General features: G+C 38.9%; 1 pseudogene; it reads left to right on the top strand.

Annotated features, from left to right (window-relative positions):
• Positions 1-10,241: 10,241 nt before the first annotated feature.
• On the top strand, positions 10,242-11,248 carry LOC101332623 (uncharacterized; annotated as a pseudogene).
• Positions 11,249-15,354: the final 4,106 nt, after the last annotated feature.

Here is a 15,354-nt window from a genome sequence, read left to right as displayed (position 1 = left end):
AAGGAGGTCTGGGGAGAGGGTCTTGGAATGACCATGGGAGTGAGCACGAAGTATGAAGAGCTTGAAGGACTTGTTAACCTATGTTAGAGCCCTCCAGGGAACAGCCACTCCAGAAGAGGCAGACACAACCAGGCAGACAGATGATCTGGTCAACAGACACCAGCCAGCAGCCCCTTGACCACTCCAGCGGTAGTACAATGGGTACGTGAACAGAGAGGCCGTGGTAGCGGACCTGGATGCTGTGCACAGGGCCAACATCCTCATGATCTACCGACTGCCCCAGCCACTTGTCAAATGTACCAGCAACAGAAAGCAACACTGATACCCTAATAGGGCATTATCCCTCTGGGAGAATCACCAGACGCTTGGCCAGCTGCAATACACTGGAAACCTTACACGCTGGAAAAGGCAGTGATTCACCTCAACTGGAACTGATACCTATTCCAAGTATGAGTCTGCTTTCAGTGCCCAAAGGATCTCAAAGAGAACCACTGTCCACAGGCTTGTATTTACTCCACAGGTAAAGGAGGCTGGGTAATATCACATTGGACCAGAGGACCACCTATACCAAATGATGGATGGAAGCAGACACATGACTATGAGGATCCACCAGTCCTATCACATGTCACACCACCCAAAAGCTGCTAGCCCAACAGAGGATGGAATGGCCTTCTGAACTTGCGTTGAGGTCCCTGCTTGGGTATGGCAATGTGCCAGCACGGGGCACCATATTTCTAGGATACAATCTATACCCTAAATCATGATGATTGTTTAGGAACCAAGGGGTGGACGTAAGAGTGACTCATTTAACATTTCTCCCAGTGACCCATTTGGGAAATTTGTGCTTCCTGTACTCAAAACTGTAGGTACCAAAGGTCTAAAGGGCTAGTTCCCAGAGAGGAAACACTTCCCCAGGGGACACGTCAAGGGAAAAATGAAACTTTAAACTACAGCTACCCCCCAGTCACTCTGAGCACCTTGTACCAAGAGACTAACAGACCTGGAAAGAAGTCACAATCCTGGCAGCAATACTTGATTCTGAACATTAGGGGAAGATAAGCAGATGTATCTCAACAGGGCAGTGAAGGACATGTTTAGCACTCAGATAATTTGCAGGGCGTTTTTTTTAAAATTTTTGTTTAAAGATTTTTCTTTGATTTGGACCATTTTTTAAACCTTTATTGAATTTGTTACAATATTGTTTCTGCTTTTATATTTTGTTTTTTTGGCTGCGAGGCATGTGGGATCTTAGTTCCCCGACCAGGGATCGAACCCACGGCCCCCTGCATTGGAGGGCGAAGTCTCAAACACTGGACCACCAGGGAAGTCCCTGCGGGGCATTTCTTTATATCCTCCTGACCAACTGTGGTGGTAGATGGACAAGTGCTGCAGTCTGAGAAGGGCATGGTGTTCAGGAACGCAGACCCTTTAGAGATGATGACCTGGATCACTCTACAAGGTTATCTGTCCAGACAAGCAGAGGTGCTGTAACTGTGTGAGTGAGGAGCTCTAGAACTGGTAGGAGAGGAAGGGGATGACGAGTTGTGGCCCAGAGACCAGCTGCTGAAGCAAGGGCTTTATTTTACCCCACTAGACCTCCTCTTGCAAGTTTTCTTGAGAAAACAGACCAACCAAAATCCTGGAGGAGGTTGTTTTTTTTTTTTAAGTTTATTATTGCTTAGTTTTTTTTTTGTTTGTTTTTTAACCTCTGATTTTCTATCTTCCCTCTTTTTAAAGTATCGTTGATTTACAACGTTTCAGGTGTACAGCAAAGTGATTCACATACATATATTCTTTTTCAGATTCTTTTCCATCATAGGCTATGACAAGATGCTGAGTATAGTTCCCTATTCTATACAGAAGGTCCTTGTTGTTTATCTATTTTATGCATGGTGTGTGTATCTGTTAATCCCAAATTTCCAATTTATCCCCCCTTTCCCCTTGGGGAGCTTTTCCCCACAAGGGTAAATGAATGGGGCGAATCTCAATGGTCCAGTGGGTGGACTCTAAGAGTCCCCAATCCCCGCTTCAAGACTGAGATGGCCAAGGTGGAGGTACAGGGCCCCTTGCCCATCCTGGCCACCCAGCCCTGGAGTTCCACGTGGGACTGGCTCAGGTCTTCGGTGCAACTGCATCTCAATTCAGTTTCCTCCTGCTGAAACCTCCTTCACCCACTCCCTCCAGGTGAAGGTGCCAAGAGGACTTCCCAGTATACTTCCAGCATGTGAACGTGCATCTCAGGGTCAGTTTCTAAGTTAGAAGCCAAACACAAAAGAACAGGAATCCTCCTTCACTGTTGGTGGGAATGTAAATTGGTGCAGCCACTGTGGAGAACAGTATGGAGGTTCCTTAAAAAACGAAAAATAGAACTACCACATGACCCAGCAATCCCACTACTGGGCATATACCCTGAGAAAACCATAATTCAAAAAGGGACATGTACCACAATGTTCGTTGCAGCACTATTTACAATAGCCAGGACATGGAAGCAACCTAAATGTCCATCGACAGGTGAATGGATAAAGAAGATGTGGTACATATATACAATGGAATACTAGCCATAAAAAGGAACGAAACTGAGTTATCTGTAATGAGGTGGATGGACCTAGAGTCTGTCATACAGAGTGAAGTAAGTCAGAAAGAGAAAAACAAATACCGTATGCTAACACACATATATGGAATCTAAAAGAACGGTACTGATGAAACTAGTTGCAGTGCAGGAATAAAGACGCAAACATAGAGAACAGACTTGAGGACACAGCGGGTGAAGGGAAAGCTGGGATGAAGTGAGAGAGTGGCATGGACATATATACACTACCAAACGTAAAACAGATAGCTAGTGGGAAGCTGCTGCGTGGCGCATGGAGATCAGCTCAATGCTCTGTGATGACCTAGAGGAGTGGGATAGGAAGGGTGGGAGGGAGGCTCAAGAGGGAGGGGATACGGGGATATATGTATTCAGGTAGCTGATTTACTTTGTTGTACAACAGAAACTAACACAGCACTGTAAAGCAATTATATTCCAATAAAGGTATTAAAAAATAAAGTATAAGATTTCCAGAAAAAAAACATACAAAAGAACACACACAGTATATTTTTTATAAAGTTCAAACTCAGGCAGAACAAACATAGTGTTAGGTATAGGACAGAGGTTTCCTTGGAAGGGTGGTAATGGCTCGAAGAGGGAATAAGCGGCTCCCAGAGAACTAATAATGCTCTGCTTCTTATCTGGAGGCTACTGACATGGATGTGATCACTGAAAATTCATCCAGCTGGAAACTGTGTTTACTGCATTCTATTTATATATTCTATACTTCAAGAATGTTTTTTAGAAACCTACATTTCACAATCCTTCTTGACAATCCAGAAAGGATTTCTCGTTTGAGGTGCCACAAGATCAAAATGAGTACCAATTACCATTCTTCATCCTTAGGCTCTGAATCTGACACTGCGTGTTCAATGTCAGACTTAGACTAACCATGTGAAGGTGGTCAGAGTTACAACTCTATGGACCTCATTTCTTCAATCTCTAATATGACTGAAAACAGTACCAAATGGAATTTTTGTGATTATCAAATAAGAAAATCCATTTAAAGATCTAAGACAACGCTAAGATAGAATATAGAAAATATTCAATAACATGTTTATTTTGGTTCCTTTTTATGAAGACATTAAAATAAATTTAAACTACTGCCAGGACATGTCCTGGAAATTGCCTTTCAAAATAAAGATGAAATAGTTTATTTTGTTTTACTCATAAAAAAGTACACAAAGTTACCTAATTGTTTGGATTTGGAGTACATGAAAGAGTTACGTTTACGGGATGCTTAGTATAGTATATAATCAATGTGATTATGACAAATGTTTACTCTGTTACAAGAATCATAATAAGTAACGTAGAGACGATAGTCCCTCTCAGCAAAGTGAGGGTTGCTGACACCTTCTTATTGTCAAATGAACGTGTGATATTCTCATATATGAATTCTGACTTTGCCAATTATGAGATGCATCAATTTGCACAAGTTGGTTCTCATCTGAATCTATAGTTCTTTGCCTCTAAAGAAAAGATGATGGTCACTGTACAGGATTTTGTGACATTATATAAAACAAGATTGAACACTGGGTCCACTGAAATACAATTTCCCACCCCTCCTCCTGCTTATGGCCAAGGACGTGATGTTTACATAACAGCTGTTAATATCAGAGGAACAATTTTTAGTCAATTAATAATTTTCAAAGAGCTTTTAAATCAAGTACGCTGTCTGTCTCATACTCACTGAAAAACCTTAGTAAATTAAATTTTTTAAATCAGAAAACTTGTATGCAATGAATCAGGTTACAGATTTGTCAAATCCTTAGGATATAATGCTGCATAATGAATTGCCTTTTAATAGAGAATTAACAACTCAAGTTTCTAAGCACAAATATTAATATGTCGACTATAAATTTGGCTTACCTTTTCTCTACTGTTGCAAAAAAAAAAAAAGATTGGTGGAATGTAAGTGACATGGATAGATTTTGCACCTCAGCTGATACAAGCTCAAATGTAAGCTCTGTCACTTACTAATTTGGGGTTTGGGACTAAGTTTCTTATGTCTCTGAACCTCAGTTTTTTCATCGGTAAAGTGGGAGCATCACCCACCTCAAAGGTAGTTGTGAAGGACAGAAACAATGTCAGGAAAGAGCCTAACAAAATGAAACACAGTAGGAGTTCAATAAAGCAGGCTATTTATATCATGGACATTTGCATTATGAATGATACTGGTGTGTGCCTGAGAATTGATTCCGTTTTAGTTTTTACAGAACCTGTCAGTTCTCTTTCCCTCTCTCCTCTTTTAATCACTTTGAGGCTTCACAGTAAAATATAAACCTGCAACCCTATTTGGTATGTTAATGCTGTTTAATAAACACACGCTAGCGTTCCAACTCTGGCACTAGTATCTTGGCAAGCATTCTGGCTAGAATATATTTCATGCTTCAGGACCTAAACGTGTAGTGACATATTAATACATCATGAAATTCAACAAAGATGCAGCGGACTCGAAGAAAGAACAAAGCACCTGTTCACACTCCATCGTATAATGTTGTCTGTCCTCTCACTCTATATTATCAGGTGTCCTGACAATTACATCCTTCGTGAATAACTTATAATAATTGCAAGTTCCAAAGATGAGCTGTACCAAGGTGAGACTGCTAACAGTCTGCTAATATCAAAACAGGCGCATTTTATTGGTAACAAATTCCAGATTTTTAATTCCTTTCACTCACGAAAAATAAAAGTTCCACGTTGATATCCGTAAGGTATTTGTAAAACAACATACAAGGGGAACTTTTGAAAAGTATTAAACATGCTTGGTTAATATATGAAACAGTAAGAAACTTATGAATTGCCTGTATACATATAGACCTATACAATTCTAAATATCCAAAGGTCATGCTGCTCATGACTTACCTTTCTAGAAGATCCAACAATCTTCTAAACATTATTTGTAGCTACAGAGGGTGCAGGATGCTGTTCCCAGTTTGGGGAAGACCAATGTAGATGCTATAGGAAACAAGTGCTAACTGTGGAGTGCACTTTGGTGTGCCTGTTTTCCAATCCATCCAAGACAGAAGGGCATGGGAGACAGAACATAGGCTTAGAGTCAGGTGGACCTAGGTTCAAACATGACTTCAGTCCTTTACTAGATCCGCATTTGCCTTTATATTTTTCTCTTTCCTAAGATCTCAGAAGTGTAGTATGTTATAAGAAAACGGAACCTTCTAACACACTGGGACTTGATAAATATTCATTTGTGTGAGGGGTATAGTTTCATTTCCTCCCATTGGGGGAGGTCAACCCCATCTTGTTCAGGTCTGCAAAGTCAAACCTATTTTCATAATAATGCTAAAACATCATTTCTACTTTTCACTCTCATTCCTTCATGAGTTTACAGTGGAATTTTCCAGAGGTTATATGATGTCACACAGCAACCCACTGAATGCAGAAAGGAGATATGAAATTCCAACTGCACTGTCTCTTAAACCAGGCAGCAAATAGATTTGGAACATTATAAAACAATCAGTAAAATGTTTATCGCTAAATATATTTTGTTCTATAAATGTGTTTAATTTTCCAAAAAAGTTACGTTAATATATAATGGGTTTATTGGTTTTATTTTTAAATTAATTAATAAATTATTTTAAAATATGTTTTAATTTCTAATACAGTAAATATCTATCTATGTATCATCTATTACAGAAAAGAAAGACCTTTGGGGTTTTCAATAAATTTTATGTAACAGGGTCCTGAAACTTTAAGGTTTGGTAAATGCTGCCTTAGTTTAATGATTTAGTAAGAAAATAAGAGCTCTGGGGACTTTAAATTTCCACTCAGGGATATGGAAAGGAAGAAAAAGAGCACTGCCACACTTACAGTAAAAATCTGGACACACTGAAAACTCATGACTGTTTTGTACCCACAGGAGAGCTGAGGTTGTGAGGCAAACAACTGGCCTCACATCTGAGGAAAGACAGCTGACTGCAAGGAGAAATAATATGAGCTGTGCGTACTTGTGAGAGACACATCCAGGCACCAGGAAGAAGACTTCAGTCAGGGCGGAAGCTAGGGGTGAAGTGGCAAGAGATTCAGAAGCCCCTGGAGATCACAGAAATTAGAGGAGTCCAGCCACCTTCAGGTCCATGTCTCCACAAATCCCCACCAAGTGCTCACAGAAAAGCTGAGAAAATGTCTAAGTAAAGCATCTCTTGTAATGCATACCTGGGAAAGGGAATAGCAACTCCCACGGGAAGAACACAGAACTCCACCTGGAACCTTCCCCTCTATTTCTCCTACAGAACTAAAGCATTAATCTTCTGGAGGGAGAGGAACTAACCCCACCAGCCTTGAGTATTGGAAAAAACCCACTGCAGCCATGGGAAGAAAACAAATGAAACAGAACAACCAACAACCTACTCTTGAGGGAGGAGAAAGAACACACGCTGGGCTCAGAATTACAGATGGGGAAGTGGCAGGAGATCTCAGGAGGCCACGCCCCAAACACCCAGGGATACAGTCTCCACTCAGTAGTGATGCTAAATGCTAACAGAGTTCAAGTAACAAGTCATAGAGAACACTGCTCAAAGAGGAACAAAAGTATGGAAGGAGACCTGATATGAGGTTCAGCAAAGAAGAAATCTCAAGCTGAGAACAGAGCAGACATTGAGGAAAAACAAAACACCTCTGACAGCCCAGCCTGATCCTGAACACAAGGTACCACTGGAGGAATTTGAAGCTCATGGCTCACTGAGGTTCATGATAGAGACAACAAACTTCAAGCGTAACCTACATCCTAACTAGATTTCTCAAACTCTCGCATGAAAGGGCTAGAAAAAAGGAAAGGCATGCCTATTTCTAAGCGTAAAAACTGTTTACCTCAGTCTCTACTGAACTACACAAGGTATCCAAATTTCAACAACAACAAAAAATACGGGGCATATGAAAACGCAAGAAAAAAACAACACGCTCCCAATAGACAAAGCAATTGGCAGAACCAGAATCAACTATGACACAGATGGTGAAACTTCCTGATAGGAAATTTAAAATAACTATGATTGATATGTCAAAGAATCTACTGAAAAAGGAGGATTGCATGTAAGCTCAGATTGGAAGGCTCAGCAGAAAGGTGGAAACTATAAGAAAGAACCAAATGAAAATGCCAGAATTTTAAAAATCCACAGTAAAATAGGTGAGGAATGGCGTCAACAGATTCACTCAACATAGTTGAAGAAAAAAACCAAGGAACTGGAAGATACATCAATAGGAAATTCTCAAACCAGAATACAGAAATAAAGATGAGTGTGTGTGTGTGTGTGTGTGTGTGCGCGCGTGTGCGTGTGCATGTGTGTGTGCATGTGCACACATGTGCGTGAGGGACGTAACAGGGTATCCAGGAGTGGTGAGACAATATCAAATGGTTTAATACACTATGTAATTGGAATCCCAGAAGGAGAATCCCAGAAGGAAATATTAGTTCCCAGGGCAGAACTAATATTTGAGGAAATAATGGCCAAGAATTTTCCAAAATTAAAAATGGACACTAAGGAATATTAGCCATAAAAATGAATAAATAATGCCATTTGTAGCAACATGGATGGACTTAAAGATTATCATACTAAGTGAAGTAAGACAGAGAAAGACAAATATCATACGATACCACTCATATGTAGAATCTAAAAAAAAAAAAAGATACAAATGAACCTATTTACAAAACAGAAACAGACTCACAGACTTGGAAAACAAACTTATGGTTACCAAAGGGGAAGTGTGGGGGGCGAAAGAGGGATAAATTAGGAGTTTGGGGTTAACATATATACACTACTATATATAAAATCGATAAACAATAAGGATCTACTGTATAGCACAGGGAACTCTACTCAGTATTCTGTAATTACCTATATGGGAAAAGAAACTGAAAAAGAATGGATATATGTATATTTATAATTAAATCACTTTGCTGTATACCTGAAACCAACTCAACATTGTAGATCAACTATACTCCAATATAGAATAAAAATTAAATTAAATTTTAAAAAAAGAATATTCACACATACACAGAAAACCCAGACACTAAGCAAACACAGATCCAAGAAATTCAGAGAACACAGGAAGGATAAAAAGAAAACAAATTCCACTTTAGAAAAAAAAAGGCACATTCTATGCAGAGGAACAAAGATTAAAATTACAGTGGACTTATTGTAGCTAGAAGACAATGCAGTGCTGACAGAGAAAAAAAAAGTCAACCCAAAATTCTACACCCAGTGAAAATATTTTTCCAAAATGAAGAAGTAAAGACACTCTCAGAAAAAGAAAAACTGAGATAATTCATTGCCAGCAGACCTTCCCTACAAACAGTGGTAAGGGAAGTTCTTCGGGCAGAAGGAACATGAGAGGAAACAAATTTGGACTGACACAAAGAAATGGTGTTGAAAATGGAATCAGTGAATATAACATAAAATTCTTTTTTTCTTATTTTTAATTGATTGAAAATAAAACTGTCTAAAGTAAAAAATAGTAACAACATATTGTATGTTTATAGCATACGCAAAAGTAAAATTTATGGGAAAAAACACAAAAGATGGGAGAGAGGAATAGAGAATATATTGTTGTAAGATCCTTGAAAGACCTTACATAACATGTGTAAAGTGATAAAATGACATCTGAGGGGTGGCTCTAATTAATTAAAGATGTACAGTGTATTGCAAATCACAGGGCAAACACTAAAACATTAACACAAATGAATAAAGAAGCTAATATAACAGATAAAATGAAATTATAAATCATGCTGTTTATTAGAGAATATAATAAAAGAAAAAAGAAGAAACAACAGATGGAACAAATAGAAAGCAGCTTAAAAGATAGATAATAAAAAATAAGAACCAAATATATGCTGTCTGCAAGAAACAGTTCAAATATAAAGATACAGATAGTTTAAAAAGAATTAAAAAATGAACTACGTAAACACTAACCAAAAGAAAGCTGAAGTTGCTATACTAATAACAGATAAAGACGTCAGAAAAAGGAATATTATTAGTCATAAAGAGGGACATCGTGGCATGATAAAGGGGTTAATTCTCCAAAAGGACACAACCATCCTAAATGCATATGCACCTTACAATAGAAGGTCAAGATTCATGAAGCAAAAACTGAAACGAGAAACAGACAAATCCACAATTATAGTTGAAGACTTCACTGTTCTTCTCCAAGGGACAGAACAAGTACAGAGTACATTAGTAAGATCACAGAAGACCTAAACAATGCAATCAACTTATTTGACATAATTTCTGTTTACATTTACAGAACACCCCTCTGGACAACAGAACACATAATCTCTTCAATTTCACATGAAACATGCACCAACATATACTTTGTGCTGGCTTATTAAGAAAACTTAAAATTTTGAAATAATAAAAATAATATAAAGTAGGACCTACTGTATATAACAGGGAACTATACTCAATACCTTGTAATAACCTATAATGGAAAAGAATATGAAAAAGAATACATATGTATTCATCTGTATAATGGAATCACTTTGCTGTATGCTTGAAACTAACACAACATTGTAAATTAATTACACTTCCATAAAAAATAAATAAAATAGGTCATAGCAGAGCTCTCTGGCTGTGTCTTGAGGATCCGGCGCCAGAGGTGCAGACGGTTTGATGAGTCCCTTAGTGTCCCTGCTGAGACTCATGCCATCATGTCCCCGTACCTGCGTCCCCCCAACACGTCTCTCTTTGTAAGGAACTTGCGGACGATACCAGGTCTGAAGATTTGCGACGCGAATTCGGTCGTTATGGTCCTACAGTTGACGTGTATGTTCCACTTGATTTCTACACTCGCCGTCCAAGAGGATTTGCATATGTTCAATTTGAGGATGTTCGTGATGCAGAAGATGCTTTACATAATTTGGACAGAAAACGGATTTGTGGACGCCAAACTGAAATACATTTGCACAGGGGGATCAAAAGACTCCAAATCAGATGAAAGCCAAGGAAGGGAGGAATGTGTACAGCTCTTCACTCTATGATGATTATGACAGATACAGACGTTCTAGAAGCCGAAGTTACTGAAAGAAGGAGATCAAGAAGTCCTTCCTTTGATTACAACTATAGAAGATCTTATAGTCCTAGAAACAGTAGACTGACTGGAAGACCACGGCACAGCAGAAGCTGTTCCGATAATGATAGATTCAAACACCGAAATCGATCTTTTTCAAGATCCAAATCCAATTCAAGATCACAGTCCAAGTCCCAGCCCAAGAAAGAAATGAAGGCTAAATCACATTCTAGGTCTGCGTCTCACACCAAAACTAGAGGCATCACTAAAACACATTCCAAAACACATTATACGTCTGGCTCAAGACATGAAAAGGAATCAAGGAAAAAAGAACCACCTAGATCCAAATCTCAGTCAAGATCACAGTCTAGGTCTAGGTCAAAATCTAGATCAAGGTCTTGGACTAGTCCTAAGTCCAGTGGCCACTGATAGCATAAACCATGATATTTTTAGGCATGTATCATTCATTTACTCACAGTTTGGTTTACTTAAATTATCAGGAATACAATGTTGCAATGATGCTTAAAAAACACTTGTCAGTTTTCCCTGTACCAGGCAATGGTTATTATTAAAATGATATGCGATTGAGAAGCCACTCTTAAGAGTCCAGTTTGTTTAATGTTATGGGCAGCTATCAGTTTGTGGTGTCTCTGTATATTTTTGTAACGAATCTCATTTTTTAATGCTTGAGGTATGAAAAGATGTTGGTTGACCATAATTTGCAACATTGTCTTATTAAAAATAACCTTTCATATCCATATTTGGTAGAACTGTTAACCTAGAAATGTAGCTTGCCAGTAAGGTAGAATGATACAAAAGTGAAGTTGTAGCCACCGTACAACACTGACCGACCAGACACATTTAGGTTCAGGGTGGACCTTCTGGTCTTGTCAAGATGTCTAGACCCATGCTGATAATTTTTGGCACAGTGTGGAATAGTTATTTTGTTAACCCCACTGTCGTGGGAAATGACGCCAACTGGGTTAAGTAGCATTTTCAGGGAGATAGAGTTTTTGATTGAAACACGGAGCCTTCACTTTCCTGGTTCCTGTGAAGATTTGGAACCATACAAACGTCGGAAAAACTCACTTTAAAATTTGGGCAGGTTGATGATGGCAGAAATAATTTTAAGGGAAAAGAATGCTCTTATACAGTTACTCTAAACTTTAAGGAGCACTGTTGACCATAATATTGCTTAATTTTCTTACTGCTGTTAAAAGCAAGTAAAGTGTTTCAAAGTAGGTTTTGTTTGTGTGTGTGCATAGTGTACAAGGACTGAATTTTGATGCTTAAAGCACTTGGTGGGCTTCCCTGGTGGCGCAGTGGTTGAGAGTCCGCCTGCTGATGCAGGGGACACGGGTTCGTGCCCCGGTCCGGGAAGATCCCACATGCCGCGGAGCGGCTGGGCCCGTGAGCCATAGCCGCTGAGCCTGCGCGTCCGGAGCCTGTTGCTCCGCAACGGGAGAGGCCGCAACAGTGAGAGGCCCGCGTACCGCAAAAACAAAAAAAAAAAAAAAAAAAGAATGCTTATCAAGAGTGCCCTGTGAGCGATTCCACATGGAGGTGATCATCAAGACACATGATTCTGGCTTAAACATCTGGGTGGAGAAACGTATGAATCACCACGGAAGACAATATAGTACGCGGAGCAAGACAGAGAGTTTAGCAGTAGGTACGCTGGTTTGGAGGTGCTGATAAGCTATCCAGAAAGCCACCGTCTAGTCACAGCTCAGCAGTGACATGTGAAGAAGAAAGAAGAATTTAGGTCTTAGTGCAGAGAAGTAACTGACATCTCAGGCACGGGTGATTCTGAGGGAGGAGAACTTAGTTGTGGACAGAGACAAAGAGGTGACCCAAGGCTCTGGTACCTACTGAAGACAACTGAGGTGATAAGAGAGAATTATAAGCAGATATTAAAGATGAAGTGGCAACTTGACCAGGTTATTGATGATGTTTGAGAATTTGGTTCAGAAATGTTCCCTTCAAACTGTAATAATACCTCTTCATAAACGGTGGATTCTGTACAGCACTGGACTAACTTCCTGGGGCTGCTGTAGCAAATCATCACACACTTCATGGCTTAAAACAACTGAAATGTATACCGTCACATTTCTGGAGGCCAGAAGTCTGAAATCAAAGTGCTGAAAGGGCCACATTCCCTAGGGAGCTTCTAGGGGAGAATCTATTCCTTCCCTCTTCCAAATTCTAACGGTTGTCAGCACTCCGTGGCTTGTGGCAGCATCTCTGCTCTGTGTTCCCAGTATTTTCTCCTCCTCAGTATCCCTCTGAAAACTCCCTCTGCCTCTTTCTTACGTGATTGCATTTAGGGCCCAGATAGATAATCTAGAATACACTCCTTCTCTCAAGATTGTTAACTTAGTCACATCCTTGCATTACAAGGCCGTGTTCATTCTTTTGCCATTTTAGGTGTTATTGACAGGTTCTGGAGTTAGAACGTGGACATGTCTTTTGGGGGGCCACCATTCAGCTCACTACAAGCACTCTGTCAAAAATATAAAATAATAAGATCACTGTTAGCAAGGGATTGGGGAAAGGATATTCACACACTATTAACAAAAGTTAATTGGCATGATCTCTTTGGAAAACAATTTGGCAAAGCTAAAAAAAAAAAAAAAAAGGCTTGAAAATGTGTATATTGCCTTTAATAAAACAATTGCAAGTTTAGAACTTTATCCCCAAAAGAGATGTGGTTCATACAATGTGCAAGTATGTTCACCAATGTCTTTTTTTTTTTTTTTCTGGTACACGGGCCTCTCACTGTTGTGGTCTCTCCCCTTGCGGAGAACAGGATCCAGACGCGCAGGCTCAGCGGCCATGGCTCACGGGCCCAGCCGCTCCGCGGCATGTAGGATCTTCCCGGACCGGGGCACGAACCCGTGTCCCCTACATCGGCAGGCGGACTCTCAACCACTGCGCCACCACGGAAGCCCACCACTGTCTTTTTTATTATTTGAAAAGAAAACCTGGATTTAGCCTAAAATGCTCAACAATAGGGGCTTAAATAGGATTTAAATTATGTGTGTGTGTGTATGTATGTGTGTGTGTATATATATATATATATACACACATACATACACATGCATATATACATATATATATTGAATCAAAGACATGTATAGCCATCAAAATTGGTAATATAACTCCATGTTTATAGCATGTAAAAGGATTCACAATATCCTCAAATAAAAAGTTTTTTAAATGACATGGTATTTTAGTAAATAAAAAGGTACATCTAAAATAACCTCACATCACATCACATACAAATATTAATATTAATAGGATCACTGGGATTTTATCAATTCATTTTATTTGTAATTTTGAATTTTTCTTCAGTGAGCTTCCTTATATTTTAAAATAACTGAAAAGTCAATTAATGTATCAGACACATATTAACTTTTCTTCAAATATATTTATAACCCTCAGTTTCAGACATTTCACTGGTAAATTAGCCATAAATTTTCTTTTGATAGGTATCTATCTTTTGATAGATAAAAAAGAAAACTATAAAGCAAGACATACAAATGAATTTGGGGATTAAAGCCAAATATCTGTTTTCTAAATATAACAAAGTCCAAATGTGAAAGAAATTTGAGCCACCTAAGTAAAAATATTAATACTAGCATTATCTATTTATATAATAAGTGAGAATAAAACGTTTATTCCTAAGTGTAGTAAACATTCACTATTTAAGGAAAAACTAGCCTATAGCTGTGAATATACTCTACAAGCAATTTAAAAAGCCAATTATGTGTACGTATGCTTGGTAAATGAGACTGAATGAATTACATCTACAAGCTTATACACATAAATTATAAAATTTAATTGTTTCTGGAAGAGGCTCTAACCTTATTAAGCATCATGATTCGTGATGTTAGTGCCCACAAAATGCATCTTTCAAGATTTTGATTGATATCTAACTCATAAAAGAGTGATCTTTTATACACTAGGACAGAGTATAGAGAGTATACTTTATAGCTCAAACCTAAAAAAATATCATGAAATTGCTCTTTTGCTCTCATTAAATGGGACCCACCAATTCTTCCAAAACCAGTAAATAGTCACTGCTACAGGTATTTGCTTCCTCGTCTGGAAAATGGATTAATAAAAAAATGTCCTCTTAGAGTTTTTATGAAGAACTTTATGTAGATCTTCATAAAATGAATAATGAAAGTTGTGCCACGTTCGCAGAACACTTGCATCGATATGAAGGCGAGAAGTAGTTCACAGTTCATTTAACTATGACAGTGATAAGGCAGCTATTGTTTTCTAAATTCACTAGGACCATCTGTTTGCCTACTAAGTGCAAGGTCTTTCACATCAAGCTACAGGAATGGTTTTCCTAGATTGTACTGTAGGTTGGAACCCTCAGCCTTGTACCGCAAAGTGTAATAAAATGATTCAACTTCGCTCACATCACAAACAATCTAAGAGAAAATTTTGCGAATTCGTATTTTCTCAACAGAATTTGCTAGAAAACAGGGCAGATGTGCTCATTCATACCGCTGTTTGTTCTGGATGAGAACTCAGTGCTTCCTGAATGAGCTTCTATACAGACACTCATCATGGAAAAGCTGCTTCAATTCTGTCGGTTCAGAAGATGCTTTAAAGGTTGCCTATTCCAGAGCAATATTTACAGATGTCCTGGGAAGGTGACACACTGCAGGGACCCTGAGGGCAGGGGACAATACGTCAGTGGAGGTGGTCAGAGAAGATCTTATGGCTGCTTGGGGAAG

The sequence above is a fragment of the Tursiops truncatus genome, chromosome 13 (assembly GCF_011762595.2).
Source record: "Tursiops truncatus isolate mTurTru1 chromosome 13, mTurTru1.mat.Y, whole genome shotgun sequence".
NCBI classification, from domain to species: Eukaryota; Metazoa; Chordata; class Mammalia; order Artiodactyla; family Delphinidae; genus Tursiops; species Tursiops truncatus.
The sequence above is the reverse complement of the archived record's forward strand: the minus strand, read 5'-3'. Positions and strand labels throughout refer to the sequence as shown.